At 43.0% G+C, this 26,541-nt stretch overlaps 1 protein-coding gene across 6 annotated transcripts in view; it reads left to right on the top strand.

Annotated features, from left to right (window-relative positions):
• LOC127491794 (uncharacterized) overlaps positions 1-14,874 on the top strand; it is an 86,812-nt gene extending 71,938 nt beyond the window's left edge. For all 6 annotated transcript variants that reach the window (XR_016230883.1, XR_016230882.1, XR_016230881.1 and 3 more), the window contains one exon: positions 14,497-14,874. The gene's annotated coding sequence lies outside the window, so the exon portion shown is untranslated. The remainder of the gene's footprint in view (positions 1-14,496) is intronic.
• The last annotated feature ends 11,667 nt before the right edge of the window (positions 14,875-26,541 follow it).

Raw genomic sequence — 26,541 nt, 5'->3', positions numbered from 1 at the left:
TGTTTTAGCTCAGTGAATCATTTAAAAATAAACTAAAAAGTATCTCACATTTTATTCAAAAGCATCATTAAGTGTATCTTTTAAAAATAATATTGTCACATTTTTATTTAAAAAAGATTTATTTATTTGAAAGACAGGGGGATAGGAGAAAGATCCTCTGTGGCCTAGTTTCACTCCAAATGGTTCCAACAGCCTGGTCTGGATAAGGAAACACAAACTGAGAGTTGATAATGTGACTTTTCTAAGATCAAACAGCTCTTGTGAACAATTGCATATGCTCTATAGATAGTAATTTTAATACAAGACCGGAGTCAGGCTTTCTGACAATGTCTGGTTCCCTGCTTTTCCCTCTGAACCCTTAAAAGAGATCAATGTCTTTTCTTTTTAAAGATTTATTTTTATTTATTTGAAAGGCAGCATTACAGAGAGAGAGGGAAAGACAGAGAGAGAAAGATCTTCCATCCGCTAATTCACACCCCAAATGGTCACAACAGCCAGGGCTGGACCAGGCTGAAGCCAGGAGCCAGGAACTGCTTTTGGGTCTCACACGTGGGTACAGGGGCCCAAGCACTTAGGCCATCTTCTGCTGTTTTCCCGGGTGTATTAGCAGAGATCTGGATAGGAAGTGGAGTAGCTGAGACTCAAACCAGCACCCGCATGGGATGCTGATGTCACAGGTGGCTTTACACAGTACACCACAGCACTGCCTCTGAGATCAGAATTTTTATCAAAGATGATTTGAGTAGAAGAAATAGGGTCTGTTAAAAAATGCGAAGCCAAGGAGGTTCCAAGATGGGGTGTGTGTGTGTGTGTGTGTGTGTGTGTGTATTTATATCTTCACTAAGCAATGAATTACCGTGAGATTTGGGAGGCACACACCAACTTGGTCCCCTAAAACAAAGTAATGACATAGCTTATATGCCCTTTAATTAAGCAGAAATAAGGCCTAAAAGACTCCCTGTCCTATCAACTTTCTATTCATGGATTAAAGTGGCCGTTATTTCCTTACCAAGGTCAGTATGAATGAGTCACTAAATGTGGTTTAATGCTTTGTTCTAGCCAGTGTGTGTCAAATATAAAATCCAAAAAAATGACCTTTTAAAGTCTGACTCTTGGCAGATTATGGTTGCCAACCTGAAGCTGGCTTAAAGGTAGATTTAACAAATGGGTCAGTCCATCATGAATACTATTAAAATTGCTTCCAATAGAGCCTGTTGCATATGTTTTATTCAACTAAGTGTCTGTAGGTTATATTTCTTGGTTTATTTTTTGCTATCATTGTCATACGTTGTAATTCAGGTTGTTTTGAAAACTGGGTAGAGGAAAAGATGATACATAAATGGAACTCTGTGTATGCACGCGCGTGTGTGTTTGCCACACATGTGTGGGAGAGGAAAGAAAATTGTTTTGAAGAATTAAGGGAAATACGTCTGAGGATTAAAAGGCTAGATTCTCTGGAGACAGCTGGAGAATACAGATTTCTTGGAAAAGACAAAAATATATAGTACATATGAAAGCTCTTTTAAGATCAACAGTTCCTAGAGAAGCATTGTGGAGAATCCAATGATAATAACACCTGTAGATGTGGTTTCAGCAGGGAGGAGACTGGGATGGATCACCCTCTTTGCACCTGACAAGGGAGTGGGGAGAGTGGTGAATAGTGGATTGAAATGGAAAGAATTGCAATGATTTAAGATAAGTTCTTGTTTTCTTTGTGAAGAACTTCACAAAGTGGGTGGAGCAGTGAATTTAAAAGATAAGTTTATTTTGATAAAAAATGGTTTTTAAATCAATGCATGGTATTTTCATAATATATATTTCCATGAAATTTTGAAGACCCCTGCACTTTTTCTACCATTCTATTACTACTCAAGCTCCTAGTACTTGACAGATTTGTGTATTTCGAACAAAGTGCTCTAGTCCTTGAGCCACAGAATAATAACTATGAAAATATACAACAAATTCATTTTGAATGGAACTGTAGATAGAGTTCTTCTGTGTAACCTTCTTTGATTGTTTATGTTAGGTCATATGTTATAACTCTACTAAAATATGCTTCTGATAATTTACATCTTTGGAAATATCTCTGCCTTTCAGATTCCCTTTCTTCTCTACCCCTCCATAGGCATCTTCCTATGTAATGCAATGCTTGGTGTAGTATATGTGCTCAATTGTTGGTGAATAAATAAGGTAGATATCCTCTTAGTTTCAAAAACAGTTAATGATGTGAAATAGTTTTTTGGATGGACTTTTCATTTTGCAGAGTACGATCAGGTAAATAAAAATAATTGATTCCTACTTCAGGCCTAGAAATCTTGGAGTTTGTGGGTCATAAAATGATGGTTAAGAGTGAATCTACATAATGTACATTAACTGTAAGCTTGTCCCTGAAAACCTGTCCAGAGCCCACTGACTTTAAAGAGCAAGAATTATGAACCGCAGCCTTCCTGGACACATAATATATTTCATTTCATATGGTATTTACCTTGAATAGTGATCAGTATGTTAAAATATTGTAAATAATAAGTCAGATAAGCCTGCTTCGTTTTGGAATTTTAAAAAGAAAAGCTTGGCTAGAAATAGATGCAATAATAGAATAAATTGGATTATGAAGTAATATATTTTAGTAAGAATAAAATACAGTGTTAATGATGATAGTAATATCTTCATATTTTCGTATTTTCTTCTCTAATTAGCATCTGAGAAATTGATAATTTGGGATATTTTGCTCTTGGTAGTCTACTGGCTTGATTTTCTAAAGTAGAGGCATAATGTCCCATTCTTTGTCTGGATTCCCAACACTTAACTTGAATTCTGGTCTCACTCTATACAGTAAAGAGTAGCTAATCATAGGAAAAGCTATGTTAATCAGATAAAACAGTTGCATTTGTGTAAAAACTTACCTGTAGTGACCTCTGGAGTACTTTGAGTGCAAGCACTCCAGACTTATTCAGAAACCTACCTCAGACTTGTTCTTTTTGTCTAATAAAATATAATAGAGCAATGATGCTTTAAAAAACGTTTGGGCCATTTGAATGGAAAGAATGATGCCAACATATTATATAAAAATTCCATTTTCTATGGGAGTAAAAGGACAGAGCACTAAAGACAGAGTCTTACACATTCAATTTTGAATTGAATGCATCTTGAGACATGAGGCAATATATCCTTGGTTGACTGGGGCAATGTGTAAGATAAAATACCTTTTACAGAATCCATCTCGAAAAGTATAAGCTGGCGACAGACAATCAGTTGCTTTTCAAGAAGAGATAGGGACATACTTGAAAGCCTTCATGTTGATGAGAAATGGGCCTTCAGGGGCTTTAGGGGGTGGAAAGGGTGGTTTGTAGGAAAAGAGGTTTAAATTTTCAGGAAATGGTAAAGGTAGTCTGATGTCGCTGAAATGAAATATTAGGGAATGTTAAAGCTCTGGGTAGAGCCATAGGCATAAAGATCATTTTCTTGTGCTCACCTTTGCCACATTCAATGATGTTCATTTGGACATGAACCCACTACCCTCCACTACTTCTCTGCTTTAATTGGCATGTGTGCTGCTGACCTCTGTATCTAGCCTTGACCTTTCCTCTGACCTTGAGAATCACAGGTAACAACTGGTGGGCATCTTCACGTGGATGTCCTATATGACCTGAAAATAGTATTCTACTCACCCTCCTTATCCCTAATGCCACCCCAAAACAGCTCCTCTCCTGGAATTCTGGTTACTGATAATAACATCACCACTCACTGACTTGCATAAGACAGAAGACTGGGAGTTGCCCTAGGTGGGGACTACTAGAGGGTTGGCCTTCCTCCTGGGTCCACACAGATCCAACATGGTAAGCAGAAGCTCAGGTTGCATTGTTGTCTCTGCCTTGCCCCTCAACTGGTTGTCCTTGTCCAGGGCATGACACACATACCCACATGGGACTATCTCATTCCAGATTCTTCTACTTTTTTACATATGATCAGTTTGCAACACACAGATATCCTGTAACCTGCAACTCCATTTTCTTCTCGGCTTCATTTTTTTTTTACATTAAATAGTTAATATAGAGAAGGTGTACATGGTGTGTATGTGTGCTTGCTGTGATCACACAGCCCACATCAGTGAGCCATGAACCTCCCCCAGAGCCAACACATTATTAACATCTTTTTTTTAAACTTTTTCATATTTTTTTAACTTTTATTTAATGACTATAAATTTCCAAAGTACAGCTTATGGATTACAATGGATTCCCCCCCATAACATCCCTCCCACCCGCAACCCTCCCCTTTCCCACTCCCTCTCCCCTTCCATTCACATCAAGATTCATTTTCAATTCTCTTTATATACAGAAGATCAGTTTAGCATGCATTAAGTACAGATTTCAACAGTTTGCTCCCACACAGAAACATAAAGTGAAAAATACTGTTTGAGTACTAGTTATAGCATTAAATCTCAATGTACAGCACACTAAGGACAGAGATCCTACATGAGGAGTAAGTGCACAGTGACTCCTGTTGTTGACTTAACAAATTGACACTCTTGTTTATGGCATCAGTAATCACCCTAGGCTCTTGTCATGAGCTGCCAAGGCTATGGAAGCCCCCTGAGTTCACCAACTCTGACCATATTTAGACAAGGCCATGGTCAAAGTGGAAGTTCTCTCCTCCCTTCAGAGGAAGGTACCTCCTTCTTTGATGACCTGTTCTTTCCACTGGGATCTCACTCGCGGAGATCTTTCATTTAGGTTTTTTTTCCCCCAGAGTGTCTTGGCTTTCCATGCCTGAAATACTCTCATGGGCTTTTCAGCCTGATCTGCATGCCTTAAGGGCTGATTCTGAGGCCAGAGTGCTGTTTAGTACATCTGCCATTCTATGGGTCTGCTGTGTATCTCACTTCCCATTATTAACATCTTTTTTTTAAAAATTGATTTTTTAAGGATAATGGTCCTACATGAGGAGCAAGTGAGAATTAATCGTAAAACTAGTCCTCAAGCAGTTCTTTATACTTTATGTGTCTGTGTGGGTGCAAACTGTTGAAATCTTTACATAGTGCAGAGTTGATGCTCTGTATATAAAGATAATTTAAAATGAATCTTAATGAATAATGGGATGGGAAAGGGAATAAGAGGTGGTTTGGGGTGGGAGGGTGGGTATGGGGCGGGGGAGAACTGCTATAATCCAAAAAGTTATACCTGTGAAATTTATATCTATTAATAATAGCTTTCTGTAAAAAATATGGAATTCTTACTGATTTTGTATATTTGAAAGGGAAAAGGGTCAGGGGAGAGAAATCGAAATCTGTTGTTAGCTGGTTTGCTCTCCAAGTGCTACAACAGCCAGGGTTTGGTCAGGCTAAAACTGGGAGGCAGGAAGTCAGTTCAGGTCTCCCACAAGGATGGCAAGGACTTAGTCACTTGAGCCATCATGAGCTGCCTCCCCAGGTGTGCATTGGCAGTAAACTGGAATTGGGGGCAGAACCAGGACACTAGTAGTATCTTGCCTGATCCTCTAGTTTATGTCCTCATTGGATCCTCATTTATTTATTGCTGTAGCCTCCTACTTAGATTTCAGATCCCTGTATGCCCATCTCAATCATCAATTCATGAACACTGTCACCAGGAGTATAACCCTTTAACTCTCTGATTTAAACCCTTCTGTAGATTTCCATACCTTGGAGAAAAGCTTCTTACTGCTCAGTGTGATGGAGAAGTCTGTGTAGTTCTCACCCCCATGATTTGCCCAGCCCCATCCTCTGCTATTTCGTATTTCCCTAAACAGCTCACTTGCTATGTGCTCTGCTAGAGACACAGCCTCAGTGTCTTGCCAAGCCAATCCTTTCATAATTGACTGGGTTTCTTTCTCCATGTCTGCCTCCCTTCCTAGACTGCTAGTTCTTTGAAGACAGCAGCATAGCAGTGTTTCAAAAGATTGAATTGCCATGGTGAAGGAAGGAAGTTTATCTTAATGCCTTTTTGGCTGATTCCAAACCATTCTAAATTTTTATTTCAAATTCAACTGATCTGTGCCATCACTCACTTTGGTGGCCTGTTAATATATATTTACTAATTATTTTGTCATGATGTAAACACAGCCTCTGGGTTACCTTGGGGGAAGTTCCTTCTTATGACCTGAACTGAACTAAAGCACTCAAAAATTTGTGTTGTTCCTCCTACCCCTATTCCAACATAATTAAATGATTGAGCCCAAAGGATTTGGTTGGCACCACGGAAACTCAGTTTACATATGCATTGTACAAGGGCACTCTTCTATTTTTTTAGGATTCATTTATTTATTTGAAAGGCAGAAAGAGAGGGAGAGGGAGTGTGTGTGTGTGTGTGTGTGTGTGTGTGAGAGAGAGAGAGAGAGAGAGAGAGAGAGAGAGAGAGAGAGAGAGAGATTGAGAGAGATCTTTCATCCACTGATTCACTCCCCAAATGGCCACAACAGTCAGGGCTGGGCCAGAATGAAGCAAGGAACCAGGAACTTCATCTGGATCTCCCACGTGGGTGGCAAGGCCCAAAAGCTTGGGCCATCTTCCACTGCTCCCTCAGTGAGCTGGATTAGAGGCAGGGAAGATGAGAGGTGAACAGGTGCTTCAATGTAGAATTTAGATATTGACAGCATCAGGTTGACCTGTGCCATGATGCTGGTCCTCAGGGCACACTTGAGGAAGGGCTTAGAAGTTTCCTTAGCACCCATGTGTTTATCATGTGTTGCCTTTTTATCTTTAGCTCCCTCCTTGTCAACAACCACCCAAATTCCTAGCACCCTATAGCTGCAGTTGGGGGTTCTCTGGGGATGCTAGCAGCTCTGTGCTCACAGGGAGTTTGACTTGTTAGATTTCACTTGTTAGATTCCTCTCTACACTCTGTACCTTTAAATCTGCCCTCCCTCCAGGGTCACCATTTATTACTGGAAATCAGGAAAGAAGAAATCTCATTAAATGAATTCAATTAGTATAGGAATAACTGTTGTTTAATTTGCTTTATGGACTATCTCATGGGTATCTAAATTTTAAGAGGATACTGATTTCCCCACAGGAATGGAGCTTGGATGATGGACTGCATGTGGTAGCTTGTGCATGGTAATATGTTCTAATCACACCAAGTAATGCATATGCTCATTCCTTTACCCATGCATCAGCCTAGCTTGAATGTCTAAATGCTCAGGTTGATCCTTTTGTAAAAAAAAAGTGATAAGTTTTAGAAATATTATGTAGTGGTAAAATTAAACATACTTACAAAGAGTTCTGAAATCAACTTGGCTGAATCTTATCTGTGGATGACAGCCAGCAAAGCAAAATCCCAGCCCCTCTATGCCTTGTTCAACTTCCCAGAAACAGAATGTTTTTGACCTACCTTTCTACTTCTCCACCCATTTCCTACTGTGAGAAAGCTTGGTTAAGCAATGTGAGTTATTCTCTTTTCTCCAGTCCTAATGTATACCATGGTGGGAATGGATGTCTGAAAATTTTAGTGCATCCTTCAAAGTAACAAGTGTTTGTTGGAAATAAAATATTCTCAGGGCTGTGTTCAATGAGTAAGACATGATTCCTGTCCTCACATAGCCTATTAGAGTCTCTCATGCCCAGATAGAAGGCAGAATGTGATAAATGTATCAGAGGTGCAAACAGCCTTCCTAAGCTCCAAGGGAAGATTAATTCTACATGGCGAATACTGAAAAGACTTTCCGGAAGGTGGCACCTGAAGAATAGCCATGGTTGCAGAAGGTAGAGTTGCTGGGCAAAGGCATTTCGGGCAAGGGAGGAATGTGTGCCAGAAGCAAAGGCAGAGAAGAGTGTATGCAGCAGGGTATGGCTGGCGGGTTGCAGGGTAGAGAGAGAGGCCAGGGCCAAGACCACTGCTGGTGGTTCTGATTGAGAAACACTGTGGGCACATGCACAACCTTTGTTCTCCTTGACAAAAGAATTCAACCTGCTCTTTTTTGCTGCTTAACATCTTTATAATTAAGCCACTTTCCTTTTCAACTGGCCTATTGTACAGCATATAAAAACCCTCTTGTTATCAATGAAAAGAAACATTTGTCAAATTGCCTCACATTTTAATATTTCACCTTAAAGCTTCATGTTGTCCAATAAGTTTAACACTTCCTATAGTTTTAGATTGTACTGGACATTGGTAGTACATTTTTTAAAGATTTATTTATCTGAAAAGGAGAGAGAGAGACATAGAGAGAGATTGACCTTCCATCTGCTGGTTCATTCCACAATGGCCTTAGCCTGGGGCTAGTCCAGGCCAATGCCAGAAGCCTGGAGTTCCATCCAGGTCTCCCATGTGGGTGGCAGAGGCCCCAGTGCTTTCTCAGGCACATTAACAGAGAGCTGAATAGGAAGCAGAGCAGCTGGGACTCGAACAGGTACTCATATGGGATGTTGGCATTGTTAGTGGTAGCTCAGCTCATTGTGCCACAATGCCAGTCCCTGCTAATAAGTTTTAATAAATCATTACTGAGGGCGATAGTCTCTGATATTTTAGAGAGACAGACATTAAATAAGTAAACAAATAAGTAACTAAATTATTCATAGATTGATAAATCGTCTATGCTTTTGCCGTTGCAAGAACAATTTGCAAATTTTCAGAGGCATAAAACAGTGACAATTATTACTCTTTTTTTAAAGATTTATTTATTTGAAAGGCAGAGTTACAGAGAAGCAGAGGCAGAGAGAGAGAGAGAGAGAGAGAGAGAGAGAGAGAGGTCTTCTATCCATTGGTTCACTCCCCAAATGACCGCAATGGCCAGAGCTGAGCTGATCCGAAGCCAGGAGCCAGGAGCCTCTTCTGGATCTCCTATGCAGGTGCAGGGGCCCAAGCACTTGGGCCTTCTTCTACTGATTTCCCAGGCCATAGCAGAGCTGGATCAGAGGTGAAACAGCTGAGACCCATATTGGCACCCATATGGAATGCTGGTACTGCAGGCAGCGGCTTTACCTGCTACACCGCAGTGCCAGCCCCACAACAATTATTTCTTGCTGTCAGATATGAGGTTGACTGTGGAGAGCCTGTTCCATGCTGTGGATGGGTTCTTGTCTGTGCCATGTATTTGTCATTTCAGGGTGTCAGTTGCAATGGCAGTGATGGCCTTCAACAAGTTCTTCTTATAGTCAGGTGAGAATGTCAGGAACACAGGAGCTGTTGAGGTTTTCTATGCCCCTTCAAGTTCATTGTCACTACCAACCACATTTTAGCAGCCAAAGCAAGTCACATGATCAAGTCTCAAGTCAGTGGACTGGGAAAATACTTATCTCTCAGAGTATTGTGGAAAAACAAGTCTCCATCTGTAAACAGTCCAATCTACCTCTGAAAATAAAGTGCCTGATAGTCAGATCTGCAAGAGTATTGTGTATCATAAAGAAGATAAAAACAGGAAATGGGCTGGAGTTTTTCATGATAGAGTGAGAAACATCTTTTGATAAAGAGATCAAGGAAGAGGTGAATTTGGACTTGACATCTGAATGGTGAACAAGAGCAAGTCACATTGGGATTTGGGGAAAAGGCTTTCCAAACATTGGTAGCAATAAGTGCAACAGCCCTATCGTGTGAATGTGGTGCAGGGGACCGAGCACTGGACTTGGAATCGGAAGATCTCTCTTTATTCTGGTTTTGTTTCTTAGGATGTGTTTGGCCTAAGGCAAGTTCTTAACCATTCTGGGCCTTGGTTTCCATAATTCTAATAAATGAACAAATAAGTGAGTGAATGAAGAAATAAGGAATGGCAACCAAGTTAGGTGATTTTTCAGATGATTAAATATGAAGCAAATTCTTACCAAGCAGAAGCAGTCTGCTAGGTTAGCCAGTTTTCTTTGATTTAATGTGGTCATTTATTGGCATTCTCAAAAAAGGTTTCATTTATAGGCAGTTCCATAAGTTGTGCATTCTGGAAGATGGTGCAGTAGTGGCAGTACTGGCTTATACATTCACCTCAACTCTTACATAAAATATCAGTGTGGTGACTCCCAATCTCCAAATGAGTGCTGTTTCTGAGAAATGCAGAAACTGCTAAGGCTAAAAGTTTTTCTAAGCATGGATTTATGATATACATTCTTGGGAGTCACCCTCTGATGCGCTGACATATATGCCTCTACTATGGAAAAAGGATAGGAGGCTATAAGCCTTATCAGTTCATATAGCAATTTTGGCTGTAATGGAGTGATTAAGCCATTGTTTGGTGAAAACACCTTAACATCAAATTGAGCTGTCAACAATTTGCAGGTAATGTAGTGATTTTTTCAGGCATGGTTCTGGCATTTTCTGATAACATCAATATTTTATATCTAATTAATACCACTGCTATTTGGTGTTTCTAAGACATGAACTTCAACTGTGTCATAAATCCCAGATTAGGGAGAAAGGTGAAACTTTCTCGTCTCTGATGTTACTTTTTCTGCTCTTTTCATCTCACTTGAACTGGTCTTTGTAGTTCTACTGCTGGCATCCCTTATGATGATAGGTGCAGAAAATATCTCTCAAGTAGACTTAAAACTAGTTACAGTTGGTGTTTTATTTTATTTGAATGGTGGTCTTCTATGTTGGCCCAACTTTTACCTCATCCACAGGTTTTAAGTGAATTAGTCCAAGAAATATATTTCTCCACCTCTGAATTTAGAATGGTCCTACACTTGACAATTATCAGAAAGTAAGATATTCTTTTAGATTTGATTAGTTAGCTGATATTTTTGGAGAAATGGAACTTACTTTGTTTATTTTCCTCCCGTTAAATGAGAAGATTTTGCTAATAAGGACATTTCCTCCACTTTCTCAGAACCCATTACAAACAGGAAAGTTGATAAAATCCAGTATTGTTGGCAGCATGCCATTCCTCTCCAGCACTGTTTTACAAATGGAGGCAGTGGGATGTATATAATGGAATGGCCCATGAATCTATGCTATTCTAGGAATCTAGGATGGTTCAAACCAAACAAAAACAGCAGAAACTGCGTACATACAGATACACACTACATCTTTCTTTTCAAGGCACTGTTTTATATTCATGCATTTATTATGAATCTTTTCATGCACCTCTGTCTTCACTGCCACTCAATACTTGATTTCAAAATTATTCTCCTTTCAGAACTCAAGGGGCTTCCATAGCCTTGGAAACTCATGACTGGTGCATAGGGAGATTACTGATGCCATAAACAGGAGTGTCAATTTGTAAAGTCAACAACAGGAGTCACTGTGCACTTACTCCTCATGTAGGATCTCTGTCCTTAATGTGCTGTACATTGAGGCTTAATGCTACAACGAGTACTCAAACAGTATATTTCACTTTGTGTTTCTATGGGGGTGCTAACTGTTGAAATCTTTACTTAATGTATACTAAACTGATCTTCTGTTAAAAAAAAAAAAAAGAAGAAGAAGAAGAAATTAGCAATTCCCAACATGACAATACGTCTGAAAAAAAATTATTCTCCTTTCCTTTAAAAATCTGTTTTGTCCATGAGCATTCCCTTAACAACTATTTTTCTATCTTCATTTCACTTAGTGGCTGTCTTTACATGTGAATTTATGGAGAAATTGTATTGAGTGTGTGCTTAGAAGAAAAGAAATCTGCTCTTCCTGTGAGTAGGTGTGGTAAAAGCCCAATCAGATTGCATACATTCCCTTAAATGTACCCTGCAAAGGTTTTGATGCACTATTTCCAATTCAACAGCGGTCACTAGATAGAGAATGTGAGAACCACAGTAGAGAAAAGCAGAGTGTTATTTCAGAAGCAGGCAGTAAGTATGTGAATAAGCAGGATTAGCAATGGCTTGAGTTCTCCTGTGTACTCCAGGAGCGAGCATCGATGGAACTCAGGAAGATTCCTATCACTCAGGAGTGCAGTGTTTCTTTGGGCTGGAAAATGCCTTCTGTTGTACGTGCTCATTAGCATCACGGTCTTGAGCACCTGTCATGAAGCCCAAATGCAACTCTGAGTGCTGCCATGGGCCTCTCAGCACCTGCCAGGCATGGATCATTGATCTGAACCAAGCTTTCATTGCCTTTGAATTCCCACCTATCAGTTCAGCTCAGGAAGGGAAGTGATGCACACGGAGGCAAAGACAGTAAACAGTGTTTGGAGGAAGTGCTGAATCAGAAGTCCTGTCAGGGCTTTGTCTTCATCCAGTGTGAGGGACAAGGGCAGGCTCAGTGTGTGTGTGGCGGGGGGGGGGGGGGGGGGGGGGGTCCCTGAATTTCCCCATCCCTAAGCCAGCTGAGCTGCATGCACTCCCAGGGAGAATGGTGCTTCCTCTGGAGAGCCTGCCTGTCACTGCTGGCAGCAGTAACACCAATTAGTGTCAGTTTTAATGATGACTCTTGAGACCCAAAGGGGACAAGTGTTCTGGCTACTGAAAGAGGAGTTTGTTTTTTTCATTCAAATCAAAGGCAAAATGAAAATTCTTCTTGAATCTGCAGTTGTGAATGGGGGTGGGGAGTGAGTTAGTCATTTGACTAACATCAACAATGTCAGCCATGCCTAGGAGTGATGGATACTTACTTTGGGGAAATGTTCTGGGCATATAGATGTCGGAGGTGTGAATATGCAGAGGTAAGAATGCTGCCCAGTGCACTCCCTTTCTATTTTGGCACCGATGATGAGGCACACCTGTAATCCACTTTCCAGGAGCAGTGATAGCTCCTGCTGAGCCATTAGCACTCCTTTTAGACAGAGTACTTGCATTTTCATATTGTGTGGGCTGGGTTGATATGCAGCTTGCAGCCATTGGAAAAGAGGTTTTACATTTGCATCTGTGAATTGTGTCTGCTTAGAAAGTGGTTCTGAATCACTCAAGGGGCTGATGTGTTCTTAATATGGTCACATCCCCTTGGATAGGACGTGCTTGCCCTGGGCACCTTTCTTATTTGCCTTTCTTTCATTATCTTCTGTTAAGGGAAGGAATGAACTGTTCAAGTGGCAAAAAAGAAGAGTGTTTTCATCGTCCAGCACAAATTCCTTGTTGATGTTGCCAATCTGCTGGTAGCACAGGGATGGTTACACTTGTTGCCTAACACAAAAATACATGTTTGCATGCAGTGATTCCATCCTGGGGCTAACAGATTCAAGCCATGAAACTAGTTTACCCTTGAAAGTCAAGCTGACACACAAAGCTGCCAAGGCATGAGAGGACCTGTGATATTTTCTTCTAGCCATAAGAGAATTCAAGATGTTATTCTGGGGGTGAGTGGAGTCACTGTGGAGGCTCTATCACTGCCCATTTCTCATTGTTTATAGAAATACTATATACTGGCAACCATATAGTCTATTTTTGCATTATAGAAGCAGAATGGGTGACTTTTGGAGTCTGTTTAAAGCCTGAGTCCATCCATACTTAAGAGGGAGTCCAGGGGCCAGTGCTGTGTTGCAGTGGGTTAAACCATGGCCTATGGTGCCAGTACCCCATATGGGAGCCATTTCGAGTCCCGGCTTCACTTCTAATCCAGCTCCCTGTTAATGGCCTGGGAAAGCAGTGAAATATGGCCCAAGTTCTTGGACCACTGTACCCACGTGAGAGACCCAGAAGAAGCTCCTGGATCCTGGATCCTGGCTCCTGGCTTTGGCCTGGCCCAGCCTTGGCCACTGCAGCCATCTGGGGTGTGAGCTAGCAGATGGAAGATCTCTCTCTGTAACTCTTTCAAATAAATAAATAAATAAATCTTAAAAAAAGAGTTTAGGAATATTTCTGTTTTGTCACTAGGATATATTGTTCCCCTTTTTGAACATATGATCTGGTCTAACAGAGTTTGTTGGGCTGAATCTGGATGACACATTTCCACTATTTTTCTGGAGTGAGTCTCAGAGTTCTGCTGAAGGTGTGATTTGCATCTTAGAACAGAAATTTAAGGCATGAAATGAAAACCTTTAAAAAATCCTGCCCTACCAAAGCTCTCCTCATTTAAAAAAAAAAAAAAGGATTTTTAAAAATCTTCCATCTACTGGTTCACTTCCCAGTGGCAGCAACAGTTGGGGCTTGTTCAGGCCAGAGCTGGGAGTCAGGAACTTGATTTGGGTCTCCCATGTGGGTGGCAGGGGCCTAAGCACTTGGTCCATCCTCCACTGCCTCTCTAGGTGCATTAGCAGGGAGCTGGATTGGAAGCAGAGCAGCCGGGACTTGAACTGGTACTCCTATGGGATGCCAGAGTTGCAGGTGAGAGCTTAGCTCACTGTGCCACAATGATGGCACCCAAAACTCCCTTTACACATAAAAAGAAAGAAAATCAGCAGTCTGAAGCATGTACCAAAAACAAAAATCATCACTGAGAAAATGAATAGATGAACTTAAAAATGATTGTGATCCCTTTGTATTTTATCTACAGCTCGGTTTTAAACACATTTTACAGTTCGGGTTGCAATACCATTTACCCTTTATTTGAGTCACAGAGAAACTCACAGAATCTGTTGTGACAGCTCATGTATCCATGTCGTACAGGGACTGGGGAGGGGTGGCAGGAGGAAGGATTGAGGATGATGGTGTGGAGGTTCAATTGGTTCCTATTTCTCATCTGGTTCCAGGAATAAGACCTTTAACCTCTGCAAGAGGAGGGTTGAAGACGCACCTGAGAGAATCACTTCAATGATTTTGTGAGACTGAGACGCAGCTATTAAAGAGTGGCGTGGTATTAAGTGAAGAAGACAATCTGTTTTCTGAAGTGAAGGTCTGAGGCTTGGGGACATCTGCAGGGAGCACCCTAGGCCGTGACACTGCTGCTGAACTACTGAGGCTTGTGGGAGCCATGGGATCAAGAGCAGTTCCTTAGGACAAGAAGACTATGTGAGTGCAAGAAGGTGACCGTGGCAGGAGTACCCGACCTGATGAGCTGCTCTGCCCGAGACTCAGTTATGAGTTTTCCATCACTGCTGTTCCTTTGCAGGTGCATCTGCCTTTGAGAGTTTCTTCACACACACCCATGTGCCAGTTCTGGTTTGATGAGTCCAAGGTGACCCCTCTGCGGATCCCTGGGGTGCTCTCCTTGTCTAGCTCCCTATTCCTTTTTACTCTGCCTTGCCTTAGCCTCCTTGGTTTCTCAGCTCTATCTCCTTCACGTGGGGAGACTGCTAGGCTTGTCCTGAGTTCTCCTTCTTGTAGTCTGCAAATTCTTCCAGGCCCTTTGTCCCCCCTTCCCTCAGAGAGTGTGGTCTTCTCCCACCTGCTGTCCAGTGTCTGGTAATCACTATTATTTTCATGCCCACTACTCCTGGGGCAGGGGGTAGAGGAGGCAGCCACAGGGGCAGGCTCGGAATCTGGGCTTGGCAGCAGGGCTCCTCTCCTCTTGCAGCTGTCGAAGGAGGGGAGAAGCAAGCAAAGGGGCAAGAGTGGTGGAATCAGGCTCTGGCTCTTGCTTGGGCTCAGACTCAGGCTCCACTTCAGGCATCTCAGATGGTAGAGCTCTTTTCTGGACCTTCCCCTGATGTAGGCTCCTGGAGCATCACTTTTTGGTTGTGGGGGCTGGGGCATTTGGCTGGACCTGCAGGCACACAGTAGGCATCTGAGAATCCTCCTGCCAATCCTCCTGCCATACCCTTTCTGGACCTTGCTTTGGACAGAGGCAGCTGCTAAGGCCTCAGCCACCTCAGGCTCAGGTGCTGGGACCTCTGGCGCCACCGGGTCCTCACTGCTCTTGCGGCAGAGGGTGGATAAGGTGGTCATAGGGATGGGCTAGGGGGCTGGCCTGACACCAGAACTCCTCTGTTCTTGCAGCTGTCCAAGGAGGAGAGATGCAAGTAGAGGGGCAGCAGTGGCAGAATCAGGCTCCGGCTCCAGTTCAGGCTTGAGTTCGGGCTTGGGTTCGGATTCAGGCCCAGCTCCCTGCAGCCCTGAGATGATGGGCTCACAGGTGGGGAGGACAGGTGCACTCCACACCTCCCTCATGTTGGTATATGCAGGTGTGCCCCATTCAACCATGAGGTTGTGCTGTACAGCCATGCCCACAGGGGCACTCTGCCCATAGGACTACACTTGCTCCAGGCTCTGTGAGTCCGATTCCAGGGACACAAAGCTGGGGTTCCCAGAGCCAGATGTCATTGAGGCTCCAGAGCGCCAAAGCAGACCAGGGCCCTCCAGGTAATCCTGGGCCTCTGCATCCTCCGGAACCCCCAGGGACCACCCCTGGGTCAACTCATCCTCGGCTTCTTCCCATAAGAGGTCAAACCACCAATGTTGTTGCACTTGTTCTACTGAAGGCCTCTCCCACAGGTCCAGGCTCATCAGGGAGCTTAGGAGCTCCTCCAGGGCGGGGCTGGCTTCTCAAGGCAGTTCATAGTAGCCCCTCTGGATGTTGTCCTGAAGTTCTGCCTCATCCTCTCCACTTAGGGCACTGCCTCCGCCAGCACTGCAAAGAGGAGGACACCAAGGCTCCAGACGTCAGCTGGAAAGGGGTCACAGGCCTCAGGTTGGAATACCTCCATCACACTATATTCTGGAGTGCCACAGAAGCCCTGCAGCAATGCACCCTCAGCCAGGTGGCAGCTGAGCCCAGAGTCTGACAGTTTGACGTTCAGGTCAGAGTCCAACAGTAGGTTCCCCAACTTGAGGTCCCTGTGGGCTACATGCAGGGCATGACAATGGCTCATGGTTGCCAGGACTTTCTTGAACATGGCCATGACCTCGGACTCCAGCAGCCTGCCCTGGTCCATGATGTGATCATGGAGGTTGCTCAAGCTTGGGCTAAGGCTCAGGCTCCAGTTAGGGATCTCAGGTGTTAGAGCTCTTTTCTGGACGTGCCCTGACATAGGCTCCTGGGGCACCATTTTTTGGCTGTGAGGGCCAGGGTGTTTGGCTGGGACCTGCAGGCAGCAGGCACACAGTAGGCATCTGAGAAGCCTCCTGTCAAACCCTTTCCAGCCCTTGCTCTGGACAGAGGCAGCTGCTGAAGGCTCAGCCTCCTCAGGCTCAGGCTCAGGTTCTGGGACCTCTGGTACCCCCACTGCTCCTGGTACAGGGGGTGGAATAGGCAGCCACAGGGATGGGCTCAGGAGCTGGGCTGGCACCAGGATTCCTGTAGTCTTGCAGCAGTGCAAGGGGGGAGAGATGCATGCAGAGGATAAGCGGTGGTGAAATCAGGCTCAGGCTCCTATTTGTCTCGGGCTCAGGCTCAGGTGCTGGAAGCTCTGGCACCACTGGGTCCCCACTGCTCCTGGGGTAGGGGGTGGAAGAGGTGGCCACAGGCACAGGCTCAGGGGCTGGGTTTGCTCCCAGGATTCCTCTTCTCTTGTAGCAGTGCAATGAAGAGAGACACTAGCAGAGGGTCAGCGCTAGTGGAATCAGGTTCAAGCTCTTACTTGGGCTCAGGCTCAGGCTCAAGATCAGGCAGCTCAGGTGGTAGAGCTCTTTTCTGGACATGCCCCAAAGTAGGCTACTGGGGCACCACTTGTCGGCTGCAGGAGCCTGGGTGTTTGGCTGGGACCTGCAAGCAGCAGGCACACAGTAGGCATTTGAGAATCCTCCTGCCAATCCTCCTGCCAAAGCCTTTCCAGCCCCTGCTCTGGACAGAGGCTGCTGCTGAGGCCACAGCCTCCTCAGGCTCAGGTGCTGGGACATCTGGCACCACCGGGTCCCCACTGCCCCTTGAGGAGGGTGTGGAGGCAGCCACAGGGGTGGACTTGGGGGCCAGGCTGGCACCAGGGCTCCTCTCCCCTTTCAGCAATCCACAGAGGAAAGAAACAAGATGAGGGACCTCGGTGGCAGAGTCAGGCTTTGGCTCCTGCTCGGCCTAAGGCTCCAGTTTGGGATCTTCTTCGGACTTGGGCTCAGGTTTGGATGCAAGCCCGAGCTCCCCGCAGCCCTGGGGTGACAAGGGCTCACAGTTGAGGAGGGCAGGCGCACTCCACACCTCCCTCACGTTGCCATGTGGAAGTGCACCCTGTAGAACCAGGAGGTTGTGCTGTGTGGGACGCCCACAGGGGCGCTCATCCTGTAGGGCCTCATCTGCTCCAGGCTCTGTGAGTCTGTTTCCAGGGACACGGAGCTGGCATCCCCACATCTAGATGTACTTGAGGCTCCACAGCTCAGCAGCAGACTCAGGCCCTCCAGGTAATCCTGGTCCTCTGGGTCCTCCACAACCTTCAGGGACCACATCTGGGTCAACTCTTCGTGCTCAACTTCGTCCCCAAAGGTGTTGAACCAGGAATGGTGTTTCACTTGTTCTGCTGAAGGCCTCTCCCGTGGGTCCAAGCTCAGGAGGGAGCTCAGGAGCTCGTCCAGGGCGGGGCTGGCTGGGCAAGGCAGTTCATAATAGCCCCTCCTGATGTTTTCCTCAAGTTCCGCCTCATCCTCTCCGCTGAAGGGAACCGCCCCCGCCATTATTGTAAACAGGATCACACCTAGGCTCCAGACATCCGCTGGAAAGTGGTCATAGGCCCCAGGTTGAAAAACCTCAAGGGCACTATAGTGCCACAGAAGCCCTGCACCAACACGCCCTCGGCCAGGTGGCAGCTAAGCCCGAAGTCTGAGAGTTTTATTTTATGGTCAGAGTTCAGCAGCAGGTTTTCCAATTTGAGGTCCCTGTGGGCTATGCGCTGGGCATGACAGTGGCTCACGGCCACTAGGACTTGCTTGAACAGGGCCATTGCCTTGGGCTCCAGCAGGCCGCCCCGGCCCATGACATGATCATGGAGGTTGCCTCTGTCTGCCAGCTCTAACACAAGGCACTTCTGAGCCCGGATGTGACAGACCTCTAGCAGCTGGAGGATGCCGGCTTCCTTCTCTGTCTGCTTGATATCAAAGGAGTCACTGGCATCTTGCTGGAATAGTTTCACAGCCATCTACCCCTGCCTGGACTCCTGGCAGGCCAGAAACACAATGCCAAAGCTGCCCCAGCCCAGGAGGGACAGCATCTGGAACTCAGGCCGTGGTCTGTCTTCAGCCTCCCTGTTGTCACTGCTTTCCATTATGATGTTGCAAGGTGTCCAGTATGTAACAAATCTTCTCAGGCAGATGAATCAATTAATTTACAAGCTTTTTTTGGGATTCCATTCCCAATTGAGGTTCAGTGCTCTGGGGAAGTCGCGTGTCAGAGGTTGAAAGGGCTCCCTTTGTAGATACAGGGTGTGGGGGTTAAATGTTGAGGCAGGTCTGATCCTCACTGGTTGACCTTTAGGCACCCGTGGGGACCTTGGCAAGGACTTTTTGTTCCTGGAAGTGCGGGTAGGGACTCTCCATTCCTGGAAGTGGGATCCTTCTCTCCTGCCAATCCCAAACTTTTGATGATAGAAAAGGGGGTGATGATGAGTCTCTCTGGCTACTTCCTGCTGATTGGGGATGTCATCTTCAGGGGCCCGCTGGGAGTTTCTTGGGGCTCCACAGGGACAGGAATGTATGGATGGAGAAGCATCTGGTTGACTGCTACTCTGGTGGCTTCCTGGATTCGATCTTTTATGAGCATGAGAGCACAAGGAATGATCATTACGATTATCCCTATAGTTATTATGGGTCCCAGGGTTGGGAGTAGCCAAGGGAGAAAAGAGGATAATAGATCCCATCCTTGTTGTCCCTGGCACTCCTGTTGTCGTTTGGCAATGCGTTCCTTAAGTTGTTGTGCCATGTTTCTAACCACTCCAGATTTGTTAGTAAAAAAGCAGGAATGTTCCCCCAGAAATACGCATGTTCCCCCTTTTTCTGCTGGTAAGAGGTCTAATGACTATCTGTTTTGAAGGGCCACATCAGCCAAGACGTCAATCTGGTCTTGTAGTTTTATCATGGAGGCTGCAAGGCTGCAACATTTTGTAGCTCCGTATTCAAAGTGTTTGCCAGTTGCTGTATCTGGGTAGTACCATATGCCAGGCTAGCTACTCCTGTCCCCACCCCCATAAGAACACCTAGTGCTGCTAGAAGGGGAAGGATAATTATGTCCCTTTTAGCACAGGCATTTTGCAGCATCATATCAGGAGCAACTGGTTTTCCTGACTCCTTGTCTCTTTTCAATGATTCTTCCATAGTGACAAGATGTAATTTTATTTGGAGTATATCTTTGTCACTATTTGGTTTGGTTTGGTTTCATGGTCATTTTCTCTCATCTCCACTAACATAGCTCCATTGGAAGAGACTCCTGGTTTACTTCATTTACTGATGTTTCCATGGGGAAAACTAAAGTCTATATGTGAAGCCGGAGCTCAGTAATACTTAAGACAGTTCAATTGTAGCCATATTTCTGTCTTACATAATAAGATGCATAATGTGGAGTTTCACAGAAATAGAGAATATCAGAAGACAATGTTTACAGTCAGGAACAGTGAGGGGAAAAACAGTAAATTTCAAATGAGATGTAATTGAAAATAAGATGGGAAATGACACTTTTGTGGGCCTTAATTAGAAATACCCCTTTAAATTCTTTGTGAATAGATAGTAATGACATTTGAGTTAGGGCAATAACTAGGAAGTGATAATTGGTTCTGATCATGAATATTGTATTATCAAGTTTTTGTACACATTTAAAAGAAGTGATTTTTACAGTATCAAAGTTCATTGTCAAAGGCTACTCAATATAAGATGAGGATGATTGTGCTATGTTTGTGTCAAATTGGACTTTGCAAACAAATTTCTATGATTTTAAAAATACATTTATTTATTTATTTATTTATTGGAAAGGCAGAGTAAGAGAGAGGGAACCCTTCTATCTGTTGAATCTTTTCCCCAGATGGCTGGAACAAAGAGGTCTGAGCCAGGCTGAAGCCAGGAGCTAGGAACTCCATCTTGGTCTCCCATTTATGTGGCTTGGGCCATCTACAACTGCCTTCCTGTGCACTTTAGAAGGAGGCTTGATTGGAAGCAGAGTAGCTGGTGCTCAAACCAGTACTCCATTACACGATATTGTGGTAGCTTTAGTTTCAGGCCATGTTGTTGGTCTCAAATTCCTGTGATATAAACCCCAGCTTTGTATGACTCCTGAAAATTGGCTATCCTTCCCATCCTATAGATTTTCACTTCTGAAATTGGAATAATAATGCTGCAGGGGCTGTGTTTTCCTAAGGCTGCTTGCACACACAAGATAAGAGTCGGAGAACTCAAAAGGCTTCCATAGCCTTGGAAACTCATGACTGGTGCATAGGGAGATTACTGATGCCATAAACAGGAGTGTCAATTTGTAAAGTCAACAACAGGAGTCACTGTGCACTTACTCCTCATGTAGGATCTCTGTCCTTAATGTGCTGTACATTGAGGCTTAATGCTACAACGAGTACTCAAACAGTATATTTCACTTTGTGTTTCTATGGGGGTGCAAACTGTTGAAACCTTTACTTAATGTATACTAAACTGATCTTCTGTAAAAAAAAAAAAAAAGAAGAAGAAGAAGAAGAAGAAGAAATTATCAATTCCCAACTTGACTCTCACTGGGATTAAACATGACAATAGGACTGATCTGATTTCATCGTCATTTAAAATCTATTATTTTTCACTTTATGTTTCTGTGTGGGAGCAAACTGTTGAAATCTTTACTTAATGTATGCTAAACTGATCTTCTGTATATAAAGAGAATCGAAAATGAATCTTGATGTGAATGGAAGGAGAGAGGGAGTGGGAAAGGGGAGGGTTGCGGGTGGGAGGGACGTTATGGAGGGGAATCCATTGTAATCCATAAGCCATACTTTGGAAATTTATAGTCATTAAATAAAAGTTAAAAAAAATCAAAAAAAAAACCTTGTTAGATACCAACCCTTAATTCTAAAGGCAAATACTAGTAGGATTTCCAGTTTACCTGTTCATGATATTCATAATAGTTGAATCATATAATATGTACATGTTGTGTTTGACTTTTGAAATCGCAATGCTTTTGAAATTAGTCCATGAGCATGTGTTACTCAATTTTTTATTGTAAGCATCATGTCACTCTAGAAAACTAACAAAATTTGTTTCTCATGAAATGGCTTGCTTTAGTATTCTGGTATGGTGAAGAAGTCTTCAGAGTTATTTATATAACAGGCTTTCAGTGTGACACCTTTTTAAAATGTAAATGCATATTTTATTTGAAAGACACAGAGAGAGGGAGACAAAAGAGAAAAGGGAAGAGAGAGATGAGAGGAAAGAGAGAGAAAAGAGGAGGGGAGGGGAAGAGTGGGATGGGGTGGGAAGGGAAAAGGGAAGGAAAAAGAAACAGAAAGGAAAGGAAAATATCTCCATCTGCTGGTTCACCTTCCACATTCCTGCAATAGGCAAGAATGGGCAACAGTGAAGCTAGAAGTCCAGAAATTCCTGAGCCTTCCTCATGGGTGGCAGAGGATTATGTCTTTGAGCCATCATCTGCTGAGCGTGCACCAGCAGGAAGCTGTAGTTAAACCAAATATCTGGGACTCTAGCCAGGCACTCCTATAGGTGATGTAGGTGTCCCAAGTGCTGACTTAACCACTTTGCCAAACTCCTGATCCTGACATATTTCTATATTACTTTTTATTAAATACATTAAAGTAGAAGTTTGAAATCATGGAACAGGTGTTTATTTAACTTTATAAGGAGCTGCCAAGCAGTTTTCTAAGCTATTACATGCTTTTTAAAATTGATCAACAGAGGGAAGCACCTGGCTCCTGGCTTCAGATCAGCACAGGGCGCCGGCCGCAACATGCCAGCCGTAGTGGACACTTGGGAGATGAACCAATGGAAAAGGAAGACCTTTCTCTCTGTCTCTCTCTCTCTCACTGTCTAACTCTGCCTGTCAAAAAATAAAATTTAAAAATTAAAAATTAAAAAAATTGATCAGCTATATAAGAAAATATATGAGGATTCTAGTTAATCAGTATACATCACTACATTTAGTATGGCTAATATTTTTAGATTCGCTAACTTTAATGAATAGAAAATGGTATTTCCTTTTGTTTAAATTTGTGTCTCCCTGGTGAATATTGATGCAATTTTGCATTTATGTATTGGCCACTTTCTATCAAGTATCTGTCCAAGATATTTTCTCAATTTTAAATTGTGTTTTTAAAAAATACATTTTTGGGATATGAATCTCTTGTCAGGTATATGCAGTGCAGAAATTCTCCTTCTGTAAGATTTGCATATTAGTTTCTTAATGATATATTTTCATCAGGTAGAAGATTCTGACTTTAATTAGATTAGATTTGTTTAGTTTCTCAGTGTTTTCTTTTATGCTTAATGCCTTTTGCTTTCTGTATGAGTTTTACTTTTCCCTAGGATACAAATATATCACTTCATGGTCACATTCCATCTCAAATTTCTGCTTATGAATGGAATTAAATACACTCCATATTTATTTTTTTCCATAATATATCTATTCATTACTAGAACATTTGTTGAAAGTGATTTGCTTTGAAGTCTATTTGACTGTATTGGTGAATTTTCTTTAAAAGAAAAGGTAATTAACTATAGTTATATGTGTTTGGGAAACTTTATTCCATTAATCTATGTATCCATTCTTATATAAATAACATAGTCTTGTACATAATTTAGAGATGCCCATAACTCACAGTATGAGTCCTTCACTTATTTTGCTTGTTCTAGGCCCTTTTATTTCTTAGCATATTTTAATATTAGTTTGTAAAGTACTATTAAAAATCTACCATTTGGGAATGAAGCTGGAAATTAGCAACTCAGGAATCCCTAGAGCATATGCAAACACATGGAGACTAAACAACATGCTCCCAAATGAACGGTGGGATATAGAAGAAATCAGAATATAAATCAAAAACTTTCTGAAAGCAAATGAAGATAACAGCACAACATATCAAAACTTATGGGATACAGCAAAAGCATTGTTAAGAGGAAAGTTTGTAGCAATAGATGCCTACATCAAGAAATTGGAAAGGCACCCAAAAATGAGCTATCAAATCATCTCAAGGATCTAGAAAAACTACAGCAAACCAAACTCAAAACTAGTAGGAGAAGAAAAATAATTAAAATTAGAGAAGAAATCAACACAATCGAATCCAAAAAAATTACAAAAGATCAGCAAAATAGCTGGTTTTTTTGAAAAAATAAAATTGGCACACCATTGGCCCAACTAATTAAAAAAAGGAGAGAGAAGATGCAAATCAATAAATCAGAGATAAAAAAGTGAATGTAATAACATATGCCAAAGAAATAAAAAAAAAAAAGTCATCAGAAGTTACTACAAAGAGTTGTATGCCAGCAAACTGGGAAATCTATCAGATATGGATAGATTCCTGGACACATAAAACCTACCTAAATTGAACCATGAAGACATAGAAAACCTAAACAGACCCATAACCAAGTCAGAAATTAAATCAGTAATAAAGGGTCTCCCAACAAAGAAAAGCCCAGAACCGCATGCATTCACTGCTGAATTCTAACAGACATTTAAAGAACTAACTCCAATACTTCTCAAACTATACAAAACAATTGAAAGAGAGGGAATCCTCCCAAATTCTTTCTATGAAACCAGCATCACCTTAATTCCTAAATGAGATAAAGATGCAGCAGAGAAAGAGAATTACAAACCAATTTTCCTGATGAACATAGCTGCAAAAATTCTCAACAAAATTCTGGCCAATAGAATGCAACAACACATCAGAAAGATCATCCACCCAGAATAAGCGGGATTTATCCCTGGTATGCAGGGATGGTTCAATGTTCACAAATCAATCAATGTGATACACCACATTAAAAAACTGCAGAAGAAAAACCATATGATTATCTCAATAGATGCAGAGAAAGCATTTGATAAAATACAACATCCTTTCATGATGAAAACTCTAAGCAAACTGGGTATAGAAGGAAAATTCCTCAATACAATTAAGGCAATTTATGAAAAACCATTGGCCGGCGCCGCGGCTCACTAGGCTAATCCTCCGCCTTGCGGCACCGGCACACCGGGTTCTAGTCCCGGTCGGGGCGCCGGATTCTGTCCCGGTTGCCCCTCTTCCAGGCCAGCCCTCTGCTGTGGCCAGGGAGTGCAGTGGAGGATGGCCCAGGTGCTTGGGCCCTGCACCCCATGGGAGACCAGGAAAAGCACCTGGATCCTGGCTCCTGCCATCGGATCAGCGCGGTGCGCCGGCCACAGCGCGCCGGCTGCGGCGGCCATTGGAGGGTGAACCAATGGCAAAGGAAGACGTTTCTCTCTGTCTCTCTCTCTCACTGTCCACTCTGCCTGTCAAAAAAATAAAAAATAAATAAATAAATAAATAAAAAACCATTGACTGGGGAAAATTTGGAAATATTTCCACTGAGATCTGGTACCAGACAGGGATGCCCATTCTCACCATTGCTGTTCAATATGGTACTGGAAATTTTAGCCAGAGCTGTTAGGCAAGAAAAAGAAATTAAAGGGATACAAATTGGGAAGGAAGAAGTCAAACTATCCCTCTTTGTAGATGATATGATTCTTTATTTAGGGAATCCAAAGAACTCTATGAAGAGACTACTGGAACTCATAGAAGAATTTGGCAAAGTAGCAAGATATAAATCAATGCACAAAAATCAACAGCTTTTGTATAGGCAAACAATGTCATGGGTGATAAAGTACTTCTAAGATCAATCCCATTCACAATACCTACAAACAATCAAATACCTTGGAATAAATTTAACCAAGGATGTTAAAGATCTCTATGATGAGAATTACCAAACCTAAAGGAAAGAAATAGAAGAGGATACCAAAAAATTGAAAAATCGGGCCGGTGCTGTGGCTCAATAGGCTAATCCTCCGCCTTGCGGTGCCAGCACACCAGGTTCTAGTCCCAGCCGGGGCGCTGGATTCTGCCCCGGTTGCCCCTCTTCCAGGCCAGCTCTGTGCTGTGGCCCAGGAGTGCAGTGGAGGATGGCCCAAGTGCTTGGGCCCTGCACCCCATGGGAGACCAGGAGAAGCACCTGGATCCTGCCTTAAGATCAGTGCGGTGCACCGGCCGCAGCACGCCAGCCGTGGCGGCCATTGGAGGGTGAACCAATGGCAAAGGAAGACCTTTCTCTCTGTCTCTCTCACTGTCCACTCTGCCTGTCAAAAAAAAATTTTTTTAATGGAAAAATCTTCTATGCTCATGGATTGGAAGAATGAATATCATCAAAATGTCCATTCTCCCAAAAGCAATTTATAGATTCAATGCAATACCTTCTAAATACCAAAGACATTCTTCTCAGATCTGGAAAAAATGATGCTGAAATTCATATGGAGGCACAGGAGACCTCAAATAGCTAAAGCAATACAGTACAACACAGACAAAAATGGAGGCATCACAATACCAGATTTCAAGACATATTACAGAGCAGTTATAATCAAAACAGCATGGTAATGCTACAGAAAAAGATGGATAGACCATTGGAACAGAATAGAAACACCAGAAATCAATCCAAACATTGAGAGCCAACTTATATTTGATCAAGGATCTAAAACCAATTCCTGGAGCAAGGACAGTCTATTCAACAAATGGTACTGGGAAAACTGGATTTCCACATGCAGAAGCATGAAGCAAGACCCCTACCTTACACCTTACACAAAAATCTACACAACATGGATTGAAGATCTAAATCTACAACCCGAAACCATCAAATTATTAGAGAACATCGGAGAAACCCTGCAAGATATAGGCACAAGAAAATATTTCTTGGAAAAGACCCCAGAGGCATAGGTAGTCAAAGCCAGAATTAACAATTGTGAT

Source organism: Oryctolagus cuniculus, chromosome 3 (genome assembly GCF_051225735.1).
Source record: "Oryctolagus cuniculus isolate XC-2025 breed Fujian yellow rabbit chromosome 3, ASM5122573v1, whole genome shotgun sequence".
Classification (NCBI taxonomy): domain Eukaryota; kingdom Metazoa; phylum Chordata; class Mammalia; order Lagomorpha; family Leporidae; genus Oryctolagus; species Oryctolagus cuniculus.
This window is presented reverse-complemented; position numbering and strand designations above follow the sequence as displayed.